Genomic DNA, 20,903 nt, shown 5'->3' on the forward strand with positions numbered 1-20,903 from the left:
CGCGCACAAATTAATAGGCGTGTCCCAAGCTTCACCCGAAAGTGGATACCAAAGGAACGGGATGTCCTAATCCCTGAATCAAGAACAACGATGTGAGCACAGTGAAAATTAACCCTGGTAGAGTTGGCTCGTGAGAAAATGGCGGCTGGTCCATAGGGGGCGCCGGGGCGGTGCCCCACTAAGCATCCCAACACATAAGAAACTCACTGCAGTTCGGGCAACAGAATGTAAACAGACGAATTTCTTTCACAATTCGTCTGTTTACATTTTCGGCCTGTGCTTCACACAGGTGAAAGTGTGCAAGTCAACGCACAGCGCAGGCGAGAGCAGGAGGAGACCAGAAGTTGGTCTGACTGCGCATGTGAGTGAGGAGCAGAGCAGTGCTCCTCACTCACATTCACAAACCATTAGGTATGCTGCGCATGCCTAGTGTAGTGCAGGCGTCTAAAGATAGGATCCTCTCGGGCGGTGACGTGTTTTTCACACAGCCGCACCATGCCCTGTCAAATGCCAGGATACAGCCGAGTCAGCCGCCCCAGTCGCATAAGTCTTCTGATTTGGCAATATCAGCACGTGATCATTCTCAAAACATCTCCCGCGATTCTCGCACTGTTTTGCACCGCTCATAGTGGCACAGAGGTCTAAAGAGCACCACTCGGTGCACGTGGATTCCTGTAACTCCAAGTTCGCGTTTTTATTTCATTTAAACCATCATGAGCCGGCCTCTCGAATGCTTGGGGACCGTGTCCCACCCCAGCAGGGCCGCAACGGGAACCAACAGGCAGGTGAGCGTTGCGGGCCTCGGATGGCCCGTTATAAGTAATTATTTGTAACAGACACTAGAAAGTGATGACCAACACTAATAAGTGTCAAAACGCACAGAAAAGCGATGGAAAGCAATAACAAGTAATAACAAGTTCGCCTCCTCTGCTGAGTGATGTGCGTTTTAATGCGCGTTTAAATGATTCTGAAGGTGTCCGACAAAGCTGCTGCACTTTAAACGAGAGGCGTCAAGGTGTTTCGAGTAGAGTGGCTGTGGCACTGACAGGCTCCATCTTCCCGCCTCTGGCTGGTGAGCCTCGCGGGCCTGAGCCTGACCGACACTTCATCCCTGCCCACCGCCTCACTGTCCGATAACTGTCCAGAGAGAGCCCGTGGCCTATTCCTGAGTACAATGTCAAGAATAATTCATTTAATCTATGCCGTTCACGAACCACGTCTCCTCTGCAGTTTGATTTGTCCTTAAATGACCCTGCATTTCACCATGCATGCAATGCTGCCGCACATGCAGCAATTCAAAAAATATGCAGAAAACGCCCCGGTGGTAAAAAATGCATAATTCCAGTAGTCCTGTCAGTAGACCAGCCTCGCCTGTCCAGTTTAGCTTTGTCAAGGGCTCTCTCTCTATTAACCAGTTAGTGTTTGACACAAAATCCGCTAATAAAAGTGGTCTTGGCTCGAAGTGCTAAAGTGAACGAGAAATGTTGCATGATCATGCTCTGGCATCAAGCATCCCATTCCGAAAATACACCTATGGGCTGGCCGCAGACCATTTGCAATGAGAGTCTAAATTTTCAGGTTTGCAGGTCTTTAACCTGGAAGGCAGGTGACACAAGTTCTGGGTGACTGGACAGGCCTGTCTGTAAAAAAGAAACATTAACATGTAAAACGCAGCAGTGACCATATAGCCATGGACGAAGGGTGTTAGTCTGTTCAGCTCTATATTTCCTGAATCAACCAGACCGATAGTTTCATTAATTAAGCTCTCGTTGTTGCATCTGAACGTCACCCGAGGTGATGAATCAGGATTCCAGGCAGGGAAATCTGAGCTCTTCATCCATCTGAGATCAGTAAAATGAACAGCGGTAAAGTGACTAGTAGTGGCACCTGTTCAATACAGTTAAAAGAACTGCCATAAAACTGCAGCGTCACCATTATTACCAACGAATGGCTGAAGGGTGGTGTTTGGGGCAGTCTACTAGTACAAAGTAAAAGATCCACCACTACGAAAAGCTTGATTTAATGGTTGTGAGGGACGAGGGACCATGGAATGACGTCCCCCATCTCAGACAGCAGCTGGCTGGGATGCCGGGCCGAGCTGAGCTACAAGAAACCAGCAGCACAGCGCACTGAGCATTACATGGGCACTTACGGTAAACAGAGGAATCGCTCTATATCACTGTACCAACAGGGGGCCTGTCTTCTGGGCTATTGGATGAACCTGAGGCGGCGCGTGATCCGGAGTGTAGAGAAGTTGAGCGGAGGAAGGTAAGTTTTCTTTATTTTAATTACCGTCCCCCTACTGTAGTCTGTTACCAGGCAATGTCAGGCCTAGACAGGCTTTAATAAATTTAACCTATTGAGTGCAGTGCAGTGCAGCGAAGGGTGAGTGATGTCTGTGTGAGTGCAGGTTGAGCAGTGTGCCTATGTGACTCCAGGGTGAGTGATGTATCTGTGCAAGCGCAAAGAGACTTGTCTGGCTATTCCCAGAGATGTGTTCGCCAAGCCACCTATTTCTCAAATTTGCTTGAGAATGCACCATTTGCCCACTAGGTGGTACGGGCTTGCTCGCTACGCTCGCTCGCTCGCCACAGTGCAGTATTTACGCCCTACCACTTTCAAATGTCACCAGCCAACACTGGAGAAAATAAAATCGAAAGGAACTGGCTGTGAGAGAAAACAAAAATAGTACGAAAAATGTGCTAAAAGCATTATAAAGTACAGTGAATACGAAACAAATACTTTTTGATAACATGACTCAGAAAGTATAATACAAAAATAAAGGAAGTTCATGAGAGGATGACAACTCGCATAATTTACTCATGAGCAGTGTCAGACATGGTAGTAGTAAAATAAACAAATACATTGCCATTCCACAAATAAGTTAAAAGTGTGGCTACTACAGGAGGTAAAATGCGAACCTAAAAATAACGAGTGCACAAGTACATATTAAAACTAGTAAAAAGCTCGTGTGGGGCTTTAAATTGGACTAAGCCTCATAAAATGACAAGGACCTATAAAAATCTCAAAAAGCAGTCATATGAACCTGTGCTGATGAAGAGCAACGATAATAATAACGTGCAAATAGGAACAACAAAGGACAAAAATGTGCAACAAAGGGCAGCAATTAAAACACCTAAACCAAAAAATAAAATAATAAAGGAACATTGGCGTAAGAAAAAAACATTGGAATAAGAAAAAATGCGGATACCTAACGTGGAATCAATCCAGGAATCAAGAGAGAATATGAGTGTATTACAGAATGCATGAAAATTCAAGTCTGTCACTAAGACCTCTCTGTGTCATTGTATCAAGAAAACGTATCCAATACGTTTTACGTTGCGACAATAATCTTGACATATCCTTGTCCTCCTGAGGTTTCACCACTACAAGAATGGTAAATCTCAGTTGGGCAATGGAATGATGGTGTTCATGCCAGTGAACTGCCAACGGTGAACTTAAAGTCTTAGTTCTTATTCAACTTTTGCGTTCAGTGATGCGGGTGCGCTGCGCCCTCTCCGTCTTGCCCACCTAGCATAAGCCACACGGGCAGCGGATAGCATAAATACCATGTTCACTATTGCAATCAGCAGTAAAATGTAATTTAATAAGTTTGCCTCACCATGGATGAGTGATAGTACAACCAACTAAAGTGTTACTACAATGTGAGCATCTGCGGCATGTGCGCATGCCTTTGTGTTTCACGCCTCCATCTGAAACTGGTCTAGAAAGAAGGTCTCTTAAATTCTGCGACCTCTTATAAGCAAAATTAGGAGGTTCCGTAAAGATGCCTTGAAAGTCAGGTTCTAGTTGAATTAAATCCCAATATTTCAAAATCACGTTTTTAATGGCTGGAGATGAGGTCAAGAAAGTAGACACAAAGACTTCTCTTTTGATCTGCTCTTTAAGTAGTTTCTGCAATAAACTATCTCTTTGCAAATCTTGGACTCGTCGCTCAGCTTCATCTAATATTGCAAACGAGTAACCTCGCTTGAAAATTTTGCCTTGTATTCTTGAAGCGTTGCAGGAAGTTGTGAGGCATCTGATGTGATGCATTTAGCCCGTATGAATTGAGAATAGGGAAGGTGTTTCTTGAGGGACAGCGGATGAAAACTAGAAAACAAAACAGAGTTATTGCAGTTGGTTGGTTTCATGAATGATGAAGTCTTGATGTGTGTGCCCTCAATGTCAATATTAACATCCAAGTACAACAATCGTTATTCGTCCATGCTGAATGTGAACTTGATGCGGGGATGTCAGGTGTTCAGAGACTTTACATTTTCTTCGAGGGAAACCCGTGTACCATGCCAAATGATGAGTGTTGTCTATGTATCTACGGTAAAGTAATAAACTGTCAGTCCAATTCTTATTGGATAAAATATGCTCGGACTCAAACTTCATCATGAAGATGTTGGCGTAGCTAGGAGCCACAGAAAAGCCCATTGATGTACCATTGGACTGTCGTGAGGGTTAAGGGTGCCAGCGGACGTTGCTAAGTTAGTATCAGTTGGTGCTCTGCATCACCGCCATCTTGCCGCTCATGCACACAACACTACATGGCTTGGTTCCTGTAAACACCTCTGCTCGTGCTGCTTCACATGGAAACTGTCTGCCTTTCACTATTTCGGTTGTGCTCTGTGTTCTAGTCTGTACATCATGTTCAAGGACAGAAAACAACTTCACTGGTTAATCGGCTTTGGTCCGTCCCCACACACATATAGTCATAACATGGAACACAGCTGCGCTACTGACTTTTCGGGTGTTTTTAATATGGCACGAGATGCAAGTTAACAACACTTGGGAGAAAACTTTTCCAGAGGAAGAGCTGTGCTTGTTCGGAGATGTAAATCCTATCATCTAAGACTTGAGGTAGGGGGTTCCACGGGCCACTAAAAGGCAACGATCCTTGCTTCTCCGCCTCTTGTGAGAAGTGCTGCTGCCGACGCTAGAGGACGAGGAGGAGGAGCCGCGAGACTGAGAGCAGTGGGAGTCGCGCACCGTGATCTGCAGGAGAAGCGGAGGAAACTTGTGCTGCGGGCGAAAACCAGAGGACCTGTGCTTTGTGCTCTGCTCCTTGTGCTCCTTGTGCCTTGCGCGTTGATAGGGAGCGATTGGGAGCGAGCCGAGGGGCCGAGCCGAGCCGTCACAGTCCGGTGATCCGGAGTCAACCGCGGGTTTGACTGCGGCGTTGACTGGTGTCTCCTCTAGGCAAGCTCTGCGGTAGGAGAGGAGTGAAGCTAGAAAAGCCGGAAACAGCGGTCGGGGCGCTGTGAAGTAGGAAACGCTGTGCAGTGAGAAAGGTACACAGCGCAGCGAAGCCAAACAAAGCCAAGCAGCAGCAATACAGCACACCACGCCCGGGGCCAGCATTGAGAGGTGAGACAGGGGGTGTGGAGCAGTGGCTGCCTGATTATACTGTTTAGACTTTTAGAGTTCCAGCCAGCTTACTCGGGGATTCACGGGCTATAGTGGCCTGGGACCGAACTCAGCCCTGCTTTGACCTGACCTGATAGGAAATCATCGGGGGAGCTACACTCCCTTCAGCCCCGCTTGGGGGGGATCAGCGATCTATCACCCACCACTGCCTGTATTACCCTCAGGAGGGGGGAGCGTGGGAGTTACTCAACGAGGTGTGGTGAGGCAAGGCTGAGTAGAGCTGCTGGGGGCAAAGTAGAGACGACGCACGAGCGCGACTGCCGTTAGAGGCGGTCGCAAAGTAAGAGCCCGGTGGGTCGACTGGAAGGCGGCTTGACTAGGCCAGTCAGTTCGAGGTCCCCTCCGTGAGCACCGCTCGTCACCTAGCTCCTCTTCCCTCTTATCCTACCCCCACTGTCAGCATGTAAGCAGCAACCTGCAGTTATTATTGCGCCTACTGGAAAAAACTCAATAAACAACAAGGAAAAAGGGGGGAACAAGAGGGCACAAATTAATGGGGAGTTATACCGTCGAAATTTGGTGAAAACTGTAGGAATCTGCTTCAAACTGCAATAATATCTGCTTCAAACTGCAATAATCTCTGCTGTATACTGTGTACTGTATACTAAGCCGCAGTTCATCATCATTTAAACAACGCAAGTGCTGAACTAGTAACAAGCTACATACTGTGCCTACGTATCATAACGGAACATAAGTAAATATCAAATACATCAGTTGTGTATAACACGGAAAAAATTAGATCAGGCAGAGTGAGGCAGCCACCTTCCAATTCACCGAATAAAAAATCAAACCCCAAAATCAACTCTATATCCAAATCTCGGAAAAGGAAACTAGAGTCAGTATCTCCACCAATACATTTAAGTTCCAATAAAAGCAGAGGAAGCCAACCTGTGGAAACCAGAGAAGATACGATGCCAACCATCAACGAAGAACTAAAAACTAGTTACGAACTAACTCTCACTTCGGATTTACACAAAACCTTAAACATAAAGTGCCATGAAAGCTATAACGCATCTACTGTATTACCCTGCCTGGAGACAGCTCCACAACGACTGCAGCAATCACAGGAACTATCCCAGGTGCTTCCGCCCCGGGCATTAAAATCGCCAACAATGGTTTCAAACAACCTTATAACCATTGATAGAACGCCAGTGAAGAAAAAGACACATCTTTACCAACCGAAGATATATACAAAGTTTTCTTTCTTAAAAGATACAGGATCAGTAATCTTTTCTAAAACAGGGAGCATCAAGGGCCTCCGCGCACCGCTCCTACCAAGTGAGCATAATCAAAGCTGCATAAACAATTTCGATAGAAACCCAACAGGCCCGCTCGGGCAAGCTGGCCCTTTGAACATATCTAACATTGAGGTAGCTGAAGCAAGATTAGCACCAATTCTATTAAAGGAAAACAATAGGAAAGTGGATTCACTTACCCACTTAGCAACCTTGGCAGTCCAAGCAAACTCCAACTATATAAATATGGGAAAGGAGCCGACCAACAATTCCGTTATTAAAAATTGGAATTTACCAAAGAAAGTTAAATCCACAGAGGCAGTAATCCACCAATATCAATATCCAGTAAGACAGGTTGAGAATAAGGACTTTGAGACCCAGACTCATAAGGAGGAAGAAAGGGAAGACCCACACTGTCTCCAACCATTAAGTAGCTCACCGAAATCAAAGAAGGCAATCCTGGACTTCGAGGAGACGCAAACATTGCACCAAGTCAAAACAGTTAAACAAGGAAATGGTACCCAGCACCATCAATCGGTTAACATCTCCTTGATCCAAAAACAGACATCTCAAATAAACTTAAATGGCAATATAGGAATAACTGTATCAAATGACAGGTCAGTAATACATACTTCACCGCAACGTTGCACTTCATTACAGCACAACGATTTTCAACATACAGATAACTACACAAACAATGATGTATCCTCCATAGCAGCGCAGGAATGGGAGGAACTAGTTACAACTTATAATCAGAAATCAGTTGGATGCAGCCCATCCATCGATGCATCACCAAGATTGGACAAAACCGACAAAAATGACAATCTGGGCTACGATGCAATATGGGCAACAATTTTGGAAACTCTGCAACATTCGACCACAGCTTTAGAATTTCAATCTCAAAAGATGGATCTGCAACTCATAGTTTTGCAGACAATGGCGGATACAGTTTCAAGAATTGACTGGAAGATTTCAGAATTAAATGGCCTCATAAAAAGAGGACAAGACGCAGTATACGAGTCCCAAATAAATCCTCAACAATTGCAAACTTATGACCCGATTTTGGACAAATTATCATCACTACCTGCAATGCTGGGAGATTTAATAAATGACTTGAAATTGACAACCCTACAAACCCCGATCCCACAAACTTCGGACCCACCGTCTGAGTCCTTATTGATACACACAAGCCGAGAGACCGAGCCGTCTGCTGAGCAGAGTTTAACAACCAATTTACCTACAAAACAAACACCCCCTTTTGACTCGTTGGTTATTGTTCCCACGATTGTTCCTACATCCACAGATAATTCAACTCCAACAGACAACCAAGCGTTGAATAAAACCTGCAGAAAGAAAAAAAGGAAAGGAAGGAATAGGTTGTCAACGCACGGAAAGCATAACAAAGAGACAGAATTGTATCTACCTGTTTCAGAAGTGACCCGTGGACAAAAAATAAAACATAAAGAGCAATTATCACCCTCGCATATGACCACTGGTAGCACCTCCTCATCATCTTCAGAATCCTGCGACAAACTGATAATCAGTTCAACTCAGGAACTTGTTCTCAAAGAACTCGAACAGGAAGGTCCTCAAATCCAATCAAAACAAGTGGTATACAACGCTCACAAGGTTGAGTCAACATCTGTCGAACACACTCGAATAACAAAAAGTGCAGACAATGCTGCAGTCACCAAAGTAGAGCTGCCGCTTCATCCAAAAAGGAATGCGACCAGCAACACAAGGCCTCAAAAGGCAGACAACATTCCAATGGAGCAACTAAACCATCTAGACACAACAAGCACAGCACGTTCTCCACAACCAATCCGTCGAGATAATGTGGGATTTCCAGTAAACCCAATAGCATCTCACCATTTGCATAGTCAAGCATCAGTCCTCTTCATTCCCGAATACGTCTCCCGAGGTAGGGATGACATATTGAATAGGGGTAATATCTTAAGACTCTTGCATTTAGTCACTACTCTAGAAAACATTAGTTCTCCAGAACTTGTACAAATAGAGTTTCAGCCAAATACTGAGCCCCATCGCCCGGAAATAACAAAAGTAACCTGGAACTCCATTGAAACAGCAAGTAAAATCATGGAAGAAGTAGCAACATACCAACAATGGGGGATAGAGTTGAGATTAGAACAGCTTCCCCGCTATCCAACGCCCTTTTTATCATCTAATAGGTCTTTAGCCCCTAAAAATACCAATTCAGTTCTAAGGGGTGCCAGAAGTAATTCCCTGAGGGCATTTTCCAAAGATAACAGAAAATCACAAATAGGACCAAATCAAATTCATAGTAGTTACTTCCCGCAGGACCATAACCCCAATTGGAAGTCAATCCAACGAACAAATAGTATTACGACTGGTGCAATTTGACAAAAAGGGCAACAACCAGCTAATCTCTCAAACAAGATCAGGAAAATCAGAATCTGCTCATGGAACATCAATGGCTTAGCCAGCAAAAGCAATGATTCCGAATTCCTTCAATATTTGAACTGATTTGATCTCCTATTACTTCAAGAAACTTGGGAAGAAAAAGCATTTGACCTATTAGGGTTTGCATCATGCTGCATCCCGGCCAATAAAAACTCCATCTTTGGACGGAGGTCAGGTGGACTGATGCTTTTTGCCTCTTTACAATCAATAGGCGAAATTAAAGAAATAGATTCTTACATATCCCCTCCGAGTGCAATACAGGTGGTAAAGATCTCACTTTGGTTACAGAACCTGCCTCAAGAAGTTATCATAATTAACACATACATACATCCAAAACATAAGCAAAAGGCCGCAAAAGATCTGGGAGCAGCCTTGGAGAAGATAAGGGAAGAACAGGACACCGACTTAATCATCATGGCCGGGGATTTCAACATGCCCTTAATCAGCGAGGACCAAGATGACGACCTTATTCGAGATCTGAATGCTGCATGGGGCGTACCCACACAAGGCTTGATAAAAAATAGGAAATTAACTAAGAACTCAAAAAACTTACTCCGAAATTTGGAACATCTTAACTTAAGGGCCTTGAATGGGCGTTATGTCGATGACTACCCACCAGTCGCAACCTTTCACTACAATAAACAATCTTCCCACCTCGATTACATGTTCACATCTTTAAAAATGTTTAGCTGGACTAAAACGTTTAGAGTAGGGATGAGTGACCACAGTGACCACCTACCCCTAGAAACCACAATAATAGTCAATTCTCAATATGGCAAAGAATCATACAAATGCCCTTGCTTGGAAGTCACATCTAATTTACGGCAGCTACGATGTAACCCTGACTACATCGGGTCAGTAAGCACGATAGCTAAAGATCTTTTTACTCAAACAGTCAATCCCTCACACCAAGCGTCGGACAACTGGCAAAACTTCATTACAAAAGTTAGCGAGAAACTGATAAAAAAGCTCGCCTAACCTGTTATGTCAGGGGAAGGGAGCCCCTAATAAAAATCCAGTAACTTTGGAAATGAAGACTCAAAAACGGCTAATAAATCAAACATTAAGGCTGTTGCGAAAGGATCAAACAAATTGCAGCTTGCGCATAGTCCTACAGACAGCAAAAAAACATCTAAAACGGATGAAATGGGGAAAAAAGGAAGGAACAGAATGAAGCACTATGGGCAAAACTCCATTACGAAGGGAAGCAGAAAAATAGCTTGAAGTTTTGGCAAATGGTTAAAAAAAAAAATAACCCAGACCATCGGGGTCAAAATTCCCACATACCAGAGGAGGTTTGGACAAAATATCTGTTAAAACATTTTAACAATGAGGACACCACAGTGGGTGCTGTAACACACAAATCTCATTCCGAAATCATATGGCCCAAAATTGAAGGCAAAGGAATTAGTCACGCACCCACAAGGACCCACGAAAAGTACAACAATGGGCTCACAATCTCACCAAAACTTGATAAACCAGTACCAACGGCAGAAGTGTTGACAAGTGTCGAACAATGGCAAAACCTAATTATCCCAGCCGACATAAAACGACAAATAACAAGAGGACGACCTTCGGGAGCACCGGGCCCAAATGGTATTCCTCCCATGTTGTACAAGGAAGACGTGGAATTTTGAAGCAAATCATTGGCACCCTTATTTAACACTCTAATTTTCACCCAGATACTCCCTGAGTCCTGGCATGGGGCAATAATTAGCCCAATTTATAACCATGGTAGCAAGAAGCACCCAAACAATTACCGGCTAATTGCATTACTAGACGTGGAGGCTAAATACTTTGCAGGCATAATCTTGGAAGAGTTAACAACATGGGCAGCTGAAAAATCTATTATCCCGATTACTCAAACAGGATTCTGCAGAGGCCAAGGTACCACAACTAACATCATGGCATTGTCCCTGTTGATGGGACAAGCCAAAGAGACCAAGTCACCCTTATATCTCACGTTGATAGACTACACAGCCGCTTTTGACCATATAGATCGCAACAAACTCTGGCAGAAATTAAGCCATTGGGGAATACCGAAACATCTCTTAGATGTTTTAATATTACTTCACTCCAATACATGGATCAAAATTAAACTTGGCACAGGAACACACCTTTCGAAGCCTATAAAAACAAAAGGATTAAAACAAGGGTGTATACTGGCCCCCTTCCTATTTAATCTCTTTCTAGCTGACCTACCGGGGGAACTAGCCAAATCCTCCAACCATGCGCCCAAACTGGGGTCAGTCACCCTTCCCAACTTACTATATGCAGACGACTTAGTGTTAATAAGTCGCACCCCAATGGGGCTTCAACATCTCCTGGACGTCGCATATATTTATTCTGAAAGAAACGCCCTTCAAATAAACTTTAAAAAGACCAAGGCTATGGCTGTGAATTACAGGAAAAAAAGGGAAGTTCGTTGGTACCTGAACGGAGAGAAAATAGACCTGGTAAATACTTACAAATATCTGGGAGTAATCCTGGACGCAAAAAACACGTCTAAGCCACAACTTGAATCCCTACGAGGGAGGCGACTATGATCCATCTGGCCATCAAATCATTAAAGGCCAAACTTCCGGACCTAACACTTCAACCTCTCCTTCAAATACTACGCGCAAAATTACAGCCGACCCTCACTTACGGAAGCGAATCCCTACATGGGAAGGACGCCACTCTATTGGACATAGTTACGGCCAAAGCATACAGGGCCTTTTTCAATCTCCCCAAATACGTTTCTCCTGCTCAGATCCGGTTGGAATTTGGTATAATCAAACAGACAATAGGAAGGCGGAGTGCGTATGTAGGGACTTGGCACAAGATTCGCACTGCTGAGACTGGCACCTTAAGCTCCAATGTATGGGGGGAGCTATTTAGACATCAAAAATCTTTGGCCAGAGACTTATCTACTCGAATCACTTCAAGTCTTGGGCTTGATTGACTTATGGGAAACTCCAACTGATCACCTTTCTTTTAAAAAAATCGCAAAGAAATCGGCACGAATCATTTCAGCAATTGAAGACCAGAATGATCTAGCGAAAAGAGCCCATGGCTGGACAACGCTGGGTGATTATGGGCCAGTACAACCACAAGCATACCTTAGTACTGGCATGAAAATAAAAACAAAAGAAAGGTTTCTGAAACTACGTCTTGGAGTAATCCCTATATTCCCACACTTGCCACCCTGGGAGAGGAAGAATTCCTTAGAGCAGTGTCGACTGTGTAAAACTGGCAAGGAGGACATTGTCCACGTAATCTGCATCTGCACCAAACTAAATGATTTAAGGCGTCATCTACTACGTCCATTCTTCAACCAGCATGGCGTGCGGACTTGCAGACAAGCTGTAAAACTGTGTTTTAACCCGAAGCACATTAAACTGAATTGCCAGGTTGTAAAGTTCTTTGATCAAATGGGAAAAAGACTCAAGAGACTTGATGACAACTAAAAAACCTTTCTAACTGATCTTAGATAATCTTTAAAGTAATGTATTAATGACTTTTTAAACATTTTTTCTCTCTTTTGATGTTTTACAATATTTGTAAAGATTTTAATCAATCATGCACAAATAAACAATTATCTTATCTTATCACTGTCCAAGTCCAGAGGTCTTCCACTTATACAATAAACATAGCTTGTAGCACGGGGAGGGTGGTAAAGCGCTATAAGGCTTCATCCACTGTCATTATAATATGCTGTCCCCGTTCATATTATATGGAATTGTAACTATGCTGATTATATTGGTTTTATGCATTTCTTTGCTAATGCTAGCACGTGTGCTGCATTACAGAGCATGTTAGTTGAAATAAACATTTTAAACTATACAGTGTCTCTGGTTACTCATATTGTGAACAAGTATGAGTATCTAAGTGAAAATGTCTTGTTCCCACGAATTCTGAGAGGCCCTGAGTCGCATGTTCTAGGATATCCAATCATTGGTAGCTCTGCTGTGGTACGGAGAATGAATGGTATACTATAGCTAGCCGGATAGGGGTTCTGGGCACTGAGGCTTGTTTTTGGTACACCACAATACACCAAAGCCCTGGTTTCCTGTGCATAGTTCTGTGTATGTACAGAATCCCTGCAAGATGGCGCACCTAACGTTTGGTCTGGTACTTATATACGAGGCACTTAAGTAGTCCTCAGTACTTGTTCACAATTCCCTCGTCTCTGTTTCCTGAAAACATTGGTGATGGTTTACCTACCTATATTGTCACTTTTATAGGTGATCCAAGCTTGAATTTTACAGAAGGGTATCGTTCGTATTTTGAATTATGACCCAACATTGTCTTGCCACCTTTTTTTCCTTAGTATTTCCTTTTCAAGTTTCCATATGGAAGTTGACATCGTGGCACACAGCTGCGTGGCGGTCCGGCATCATTTGCAAGCATGTGGAGTGCCAGACGCAGATGTCAATCTGATCTTTGTGGTTCAAGCCGACCCAGTATACACGTATGAGGTGTTTTATTCCTGGGCCACGTTTCCAGCAGTTGAAGGGGCAGATAATTTGTGGCATAAATACAGCCATACCGCACTTCCTGCTGTATATCTTGCCATATAGAACTCTCGAAGTTCCGTTGACGGCATGGCAGCATTGCATTTGGTTTGATGGCGCCCTATCTGTACCCCTGACACCTGTCATGTTGGGCCTGTTGTCGATTGATGGGGCCACTTGGCCCGTGTTGGCGGGTTACATGCTGCATCCACGACATTGTGGCGGTCCTACGTCTCATGCACACTACTCTAATCCGTGTGTATAGAGCATTGGTTCAGTATGTGAACCGCAACCAGCTGGTGCAGGCGGTGTTACTATTAGCCCCGTAATGGTTAATTAGGTTATGGGCAAGCCTCCCCCAAATAAGGAAGATTTCCCTGTAGGGGAGTAGGATCTGCACTTATGTTGCCCCCACTTTTTTTCTGATGTATACACTGGTTTCTGGCTATAGCCTGGCTGGGTCCCTGCTAATCAGGGCCCCAGTCTCACTGATCTCTCTAAACAACTTGGTGTGCATATTAGATGCACTAGTGATTGGATACTGTGGTACCTTATGAGCCCCTAGTATATGGTACCTTAGGTTCCTAGGGCATTGGTACTTCACAGGCCTACCAGGGGCTGCAGCATGTATTATGCCACCCCTGGGAAGCATTCTCAATCTGACACCACAGGCCTGCTACTGCAGCCTGTGTGAGGTAGTGTAAGCACTCCTCACTGAGGTATAGGTTCCTATATTTCACCATACACACACATATAAACCTATCAGCCACCCCTCTTGCAGGCCCTAACAATCCTGAGGGCAGGGTGCTTGGTTTACTATGTGAGGGGGTGCTTCTGCATGAGCAGGACCCCTCTGCAGCTGGCAGAGTCTATTCTCTGCTGCTGTTTGTGGATGCGGGTAAACCATATACTCTTAAGTGCATTATAACCTCGCGGTAAATGCTAACTTTGGAATGACTGCATCAAAACATGTCGTGTTTGGTGTCAAACAACTTGGAATCATACTCCCACACCAGTAACTGGTGTGGGAGTATGATCCCACCCTTCTAGAGGGGATGACATGTACCCACTGTACTAAACGGTAGAAATCTCCTAGAGCCCTGGCATCACAAAATGGATGCCACCAGCACAGACACCGGGCTGCCCTCCTGCTGCTGACCGAAACTCGCAGTGGAGGAAGCCCAACAAAAGGTATCCTGTCACAGGGAGGTGTCACCACCTCCCAGACAGGATTTAGTGTATTGGAGCTGGGTGGGTGCACTCTTAGAGTGCTTTGAAGTCCTGCACTGGCGGAGCAGTAGGCTCCTCTGTGCATATGCCAGCTCAAACCGGTTCAGGGGCTATCTGCCCCTGCTCTGGCATGAAACTGGACAAAGGGAAGTGTGTGTAACCACCCACTACCCTGACCCTCCTAGAGGAGTGGTCATAGAGCTAATCCCTCCCCTATCTTCACTATAAGATAGCAAGCATTGCCAATGCAATTCAGATTACCCTGGACGATGCTCTACTAAGAAGAATCCTGGCCCTTCGACGTTCCACTATCTCTGGAAGACTGAAGAATCTCCCTTGGAGTCAAGGAGTGACTCCCCTGCTTGGCAGGCACCAATAACCTCAATCAACGGTTGCAAACTTCACTACTCCCGCCGGAGTCCGAAGTCCCTGCGGCCCCAGAAGCAGATTTCCTGACCTCTCGTCAGCCATTTTGAGTCCCCAGCATCTGGCATCTGGACCCCATGAGTGATGAGGAACTGCAATACCTGGGAACCATGCACTGATTTTGAGTGCAAACCCTAAACCCTAAACAACGAACTTGTGCTTTGGACCATTTGTGGCCCCAGTCCCCAGCAGGTCTAGTTCCAAAAATCAGCAGCCTACCCCGTCCTGAGTGACCGTGGGCTCCTGTGAAACTTTTCCTGTGGTGGCGTCTTCGCGATCACTTGCCCGTTGGCTAGTGGGTCCCCCGAAGACTTTCTCAACAATTCAAAGGGCTCTCCTGGTTGCTCCGGGCCTGCCCTCACTTACCCACGCTGGGTAAGTCCATCAGACCTTGCTGGTCTGCATCACCAACTATCTTCAGTCCACACAAGACTTGCAGTTGCCAAGGTTTGTTGGCTCCAATCTGGTTGCCGACACCGTCATCAGCTGCAGACGTTGTGGGACACTCCGAATCCAGCTGCTGGTCATCGTCGATCCCATCTGGACCTCGTGAGCGAAGAGACAAAACACCATCAACGACCTGAAGCGACGCGACATCGGTGGTCATCCATCCTGCTGGCCACCGGTCACTGGCAAGTGACTTTGAACACTGTCCCTTCAATTTTCAGGTCCTCTTCATCTTCAATCCACCTTCGGATTCCAGCGGACACCTCTTCAGTCATCTCAAGCAGAACGTCTTCATTGGTCTCCATTGAAAACAGCATCACGACCCGACACCAAAAGACACCTATGCACCCGGCTTCCCTGGGTGAGGTAACTTGTGCACTCCGGTGCCCAAGTGTGTGTTGGCCCTCGAAATACTTACCTTGTAAGTGGCTTGCTTGTTGACTTCTCCGAAGTGCCCTAAAACTTTAAAATACAAACCGCGACTTGCTCCATTGTAACCTATAGGAAACCCGCGGCTGTGTTTAGACACTGCACGCGTCTCCCGTGTTACTTACCTGCTGACACTGCAGTAGTGAAGCCCCAGCGATTCCCAAGGCCCTAGGCTTTGTCATTTTGCAAGTCGACTTTGTTAACCCATTTTTTTTAGTATATGGTCTGGTACGCCCCTAGGGCTCCAGCCATATTTGTGCTTAATTTATTGAGAACTGTCGACATTTGAATGTGTATCTGGGTTCTAATCTCATAAAGAGATTAGTAGAGTGTATCTAGAAATAAATACATATATATTTGATATATATACCTGTGTGGTGTCCTTTTCATTTGGTAATTCAAGAGATTATAAGGTAAAACAAGCTGCTTTACATTCCTCAGAGACTTAGCCTGAAAGCTGCTCTCCACAGCTACCACTAGGATAGCTTTCTTTAAAAGGTTGTCTTAAACCTATCTACCATAAGAGTCAAATTGGACTGGTGCTAGGTGGCCACTATAACTAGTGACCAGCATATGGCAGTCGAATTGGGAATGAGGTTAGTTAGAGCGTATGACGTGGTTGCTGATCTAATCCTTGCTAATGTTAAAGGTGATGCAGTCAACTTTCAAGTGTGTAATGCTTTGGCGCTTGTCCCAGATGTGGACAAGCCCCGTAAATTACCTAAGATTATTGCCCAGGCTTATAAAACAGTTGGGCGTAATAGTTTGGGCGTTAAGCCTTTTGCTAAATTGCCTGCACAACCGCAGGCGCAACACGTCTCAAACTGATCAAGGAGGCCATCCTCAATTCCCGAAAAAGAATTGGAAGAATAATAAACAGGGGAAGACACAACAAAAGCAAGGGGGACGGGCATCGTCCCCTACACCTTCGATCCCAGAACACACTTATGAACTAAATCTCCTGATCGATTTCAGGTTCCTGATACCGTTCTCCTCGTTCTTCACAGGAAGCATCAGGCTCATATGCCTGTGGAGGTGATCGTCAGGAGCGCGGTCGAGGTGCCCCGCAGGGACGTGAGCAGCCACGGACGAGTGACGGAAAGGGTAAACAAGAGGATTTCCCTCGTCAGCGCCCTCGATTCCAGAAGAAGAAAGTGGCTGCTTTAACTGCGAGGTATGCCACGGACGGTGAGGACCCAGCTCCAGAATCTAACATGGGCAGTAACGCTGCTAGACAGCGCGGCGGAGGTTATAGTAGTGCGGCAAGCACTGCGTCCATTTCTGAAGGCGACAGCAACTGATACTTTCATTATAGTTGAAACTGCTGACACCCGAGTGGCTCCCCCTGACAGACTATATGAAATTAGTATTCTCATAGAAGGTGACATAAAACACATAATCAAAGGTTTTTTTGGGGGAAGATCTGACTTCTTCATATGACATCCTGTTAGCGGAGGCAAACTGGCCCCCGCCTTTTGTTCTGGCGGCTCCGAGAGGGGAGGAGGTAATCCTCCCTAGTTTTTCACAGTGTCTCGGAAGAGCATGCACAACATTTTGCAGAACAATGGGCTTCGGTGCTTGCACCGCTTTATACCATACTCGGGTGGGATGGGATACAACATCTCCTCACCATGAGATTCCATTGCGGTCCATGCCAAAGGCACAACCCCAATATCCCATGCGAAGGGAAGCAAAGGCTCCCGTAGCGGAAATACTCGACCAATTAGAGTATCAAGGGGTAATGGAGACATGTGTGTCACCTATGAATAACCCTCTTTTTACAGTAACAAAGCCAGACGGGTCGTACCGCATAATTTTGGATTACCGTCATTTGAACTCTCATTGTCGGATGAATGCGGTACAGAATACCGATAGTTCAGCTCTAGTGGACAGTCTAGTTCGGGAAAAAATATAAGACAACGCTAGCTATATCCAATGGCTTTTTTAGCCACAATATGTCCCCCTTGTCAAGTCAGTGGACAGCTTTTACACACGGCGGCAAACAAAAACAGTTTACAAGATTAGCGATGGGCTATAAAAACAGGCCAGGTGTTTTCGCCGCACGTGTGGTCTCATTGTTAGACACAATCGACCCTGATGCATATTCGTATGTAGATGACATTTATCTCACAGACAACGAGTTATATCTGCATCTTTGTCGCGTGGACCGCATCATTGTGGAGTTTGCAGACTATGGTTACAAATTTAATTTTGCAAAATCACACATTGCTGATTTTGCAGTTTTATTCCTGGGCTACTAGCTCAATAATGAGGGACGCAGATTGGCACCGCACTTCCTAGAGAAGTGTGCACGCTTGTGTCCTCCAACAACCCTGAAAAAATTACAATCCTTGCTGGGTTTCTTAAACTTTGGTCGCACTTACGTACTAGAGTATGCCCAGCGTATCAAGCCTCTCTATGCATTGATATAACCAACATTTGCAAAAGCATGCTGGCTTCCGAAACATACACATATACTGCAGTCTTTGCAGTCTGATTTACTTGATTCTAAACTCTTGCTAACTTGTGACAACAATACTAACCTGGTGATAAGAATAGTCCCAGGCGCGGTAGGTTTCACATACTTGACGTTTAATGAAAGAGACACAGTTCCTATTGATTATAAGTCACACTTGTACACTTCAGCAGAACTGCGGTTTTTCCTCAGTCGAAAAGGTCTTGAAGGTAGTCCAGATGGCGATTCTGAAAGAACGCGCCCTGGCTCAAGGAAAACGCATGTTGGTGGTAACACCATATCCTGATCTGGAAGCGGTGACAAAGGCGAATGTTCCTAATTCCAAAGCTTTACATCTGCAGTGGATACAATGGGCTACATCATTGGCATCCCAGGATGTCACATTTATCTATGATTCTTCATTACAGACTCAGGAGTCGTTGCAATATGAATTTGTTCATCCAGCTCCTCTGTCCATTCGCCCGCTCGAGGAATACCATTGTATCATTTACACTGACGGTTCGGTGCAACCGGCGATTGGATCTAAACATTCTTATTCTGCAGCCTGTGCGATTGTGGCTGGTTCCATAGTGAACGCCGAGTTTAAGTCCAGTGTGGTCCACACATAGGCACTCGGCAACTGCACCGCCCAATTGGCTGAGCTGCGTGCTTTGGTGCTCGCACTGGAGTTTGCAGATCCTAATGTGATTACATTGATTGTAAGCGATTCATTTTACTGTGTACAATCTTTTAATGACAATTTATTCTTTTGGTCACAAAATGAATACTGTGATTCCAAAGGCAAGACAATTAGGCATAAGCTGCTATGGGTTCGGGTGGCAGAGCTGACCGCAGGGTTACACTGATAATCGCAGCACACGAGGGCATGGCCTCGGCACATGCTGGTGTGTCTGCTACAGTCAGTATCCTGCAACAACGTTACTGGTGGCATGGCTTATATAAACAAACACGTACTTATGTGCTTTCTTGTGACATTTGCCAGCAAATCAAGCCGTCTACTGTGACTCGTCCACCACAAACACCATTATGCATATCCAATAGACCATTTGCTTGTGTTTATTTGGATCACTGCAGTCCATTTTCTACTGATACTGCCTATAAATTCATCTTAGTTGCAGTTGATTCGTGCACACGTTTTCTATGGGTTTGGCCACAACGCAGCACTGACGATCGAACTGTAGTCAGGGATTTGCGTGTCTTTGTGGGAATTTTTGCAGTGGGTACCCTGCATTCGGACCAGAGTCCGGCGTTCGCCTCTAAGGCGTACAAAGAATCCATGCGGTCTTTCCGGGTGCAAGTCAAATTTTCGTCTCCATACTGTTAAATGGTAGCGGCAGTTTCAGTTGATAACCCTTCAAGTATTGCCCGGCGGTAATCGCCTCTCATACCATTCGATAATTTACCAATGAAAGAGGCAGGCGCCGGAGACTGGAAGGCAGGAAACAAAGTTTTATTCCGTCGGAGCAGAACACATCAGATCAGACAGCAAGGTATCGTCACGAGGTGCTCTAACTGCATCTCTGAGGCCTGGCCTCTTATACACAGGTTTATGACTTTATTGCAGGTTTTATTGTACATGGCACATTCTTGAGATTACTTTGATGTATAAAAGAACGTCTTCGGAATCCCCACTTCGAACTCGTTCCCACACATATCTACAGTGGAAGTCCCCACCCCATCTACAGTAGGAGATGGCTATCACGCGGCTGGACATTCCGCCAATTCCCGGGGGTGTGTGCAACCGGCCGGGTCTCAGGGGTTAGGGGCTTTGATCCACTGTATCCCTTTGATGTGGGGTGTTTCCCTTACAGTAGGGGCAATAAACTGCATCCGCAGGGCTAGGTGATGGCCTGGGATCAGTTCGGACAATGGGGCGCAGAGGAAGGGGGTTATCAAAGAGATGCGTGACCATATATGGGATGTCGGTCAGGCGTAGGATGTGGTTCCATGGCAGGGTCGCGCAGAAGGAGAGGGTTTATGGCCCGTGTATGAGAGAGCGGGGGTGGCCGGCGCGCGGGGGATGCTTGCAGCGCCAGGGGAACGCGCTGGCGATCGACAATGAGCGGGGGAGAGAGTGGGGTGCCTAAAATGGCGGCCGTGCGTTCGCTGTGCGTGGCGCTGGGGAGAGGCAAGATGGCGCAGATAATGTTCAGTTACAAGCTACATTTCCACAGTCCTCCCTTTTAACATATCTCGCCAGCTTGCCTGGCCGACATTTCACCTTCTTTAACCCTCCAGCTATAATATCGTTAATGTTTTCCATACATTCCTTAAAGATACAGAGTT

At 45.5% G+C, this 20,903-nt stretch overlaps 1 long non-coding RNA gene across 1 annotated transcript in view; it reads left to right on the forward strand.

The window, feature by feature from the left end:
* Positions 1–617: 617 nt before the first annotated feature.
* The window catches only part of LOC146871508 (uncharacterized), a 382,815-nt gene continuing 362,529 nt past the window's right edge, over positions 618–20,903 (forward strand). Inside the window, exon 1 of the long non-coding RNA XR_014981007.1 lies at positions 618–785. This is a non-coding gene — a long non-coding RNA (uncharacterized LOC146871508). The remainder of the gene's footprint in view (positions 786–20,903) is intronic.

This window comes from Triturus cristatus, chromosome 1_1, assembly GCF_964204655.1.
Source record: "Triturus cristatus chromosome 1_1, aTriCri1.1, whole genome shotgun sequence".
Taxonomy (NCBI): domain Eukaryota; kingdom Metazoa; phylum Chordata; class Amphibia; order Caudata; family Salamandridae; genus Triturus; species Triturus cristatus.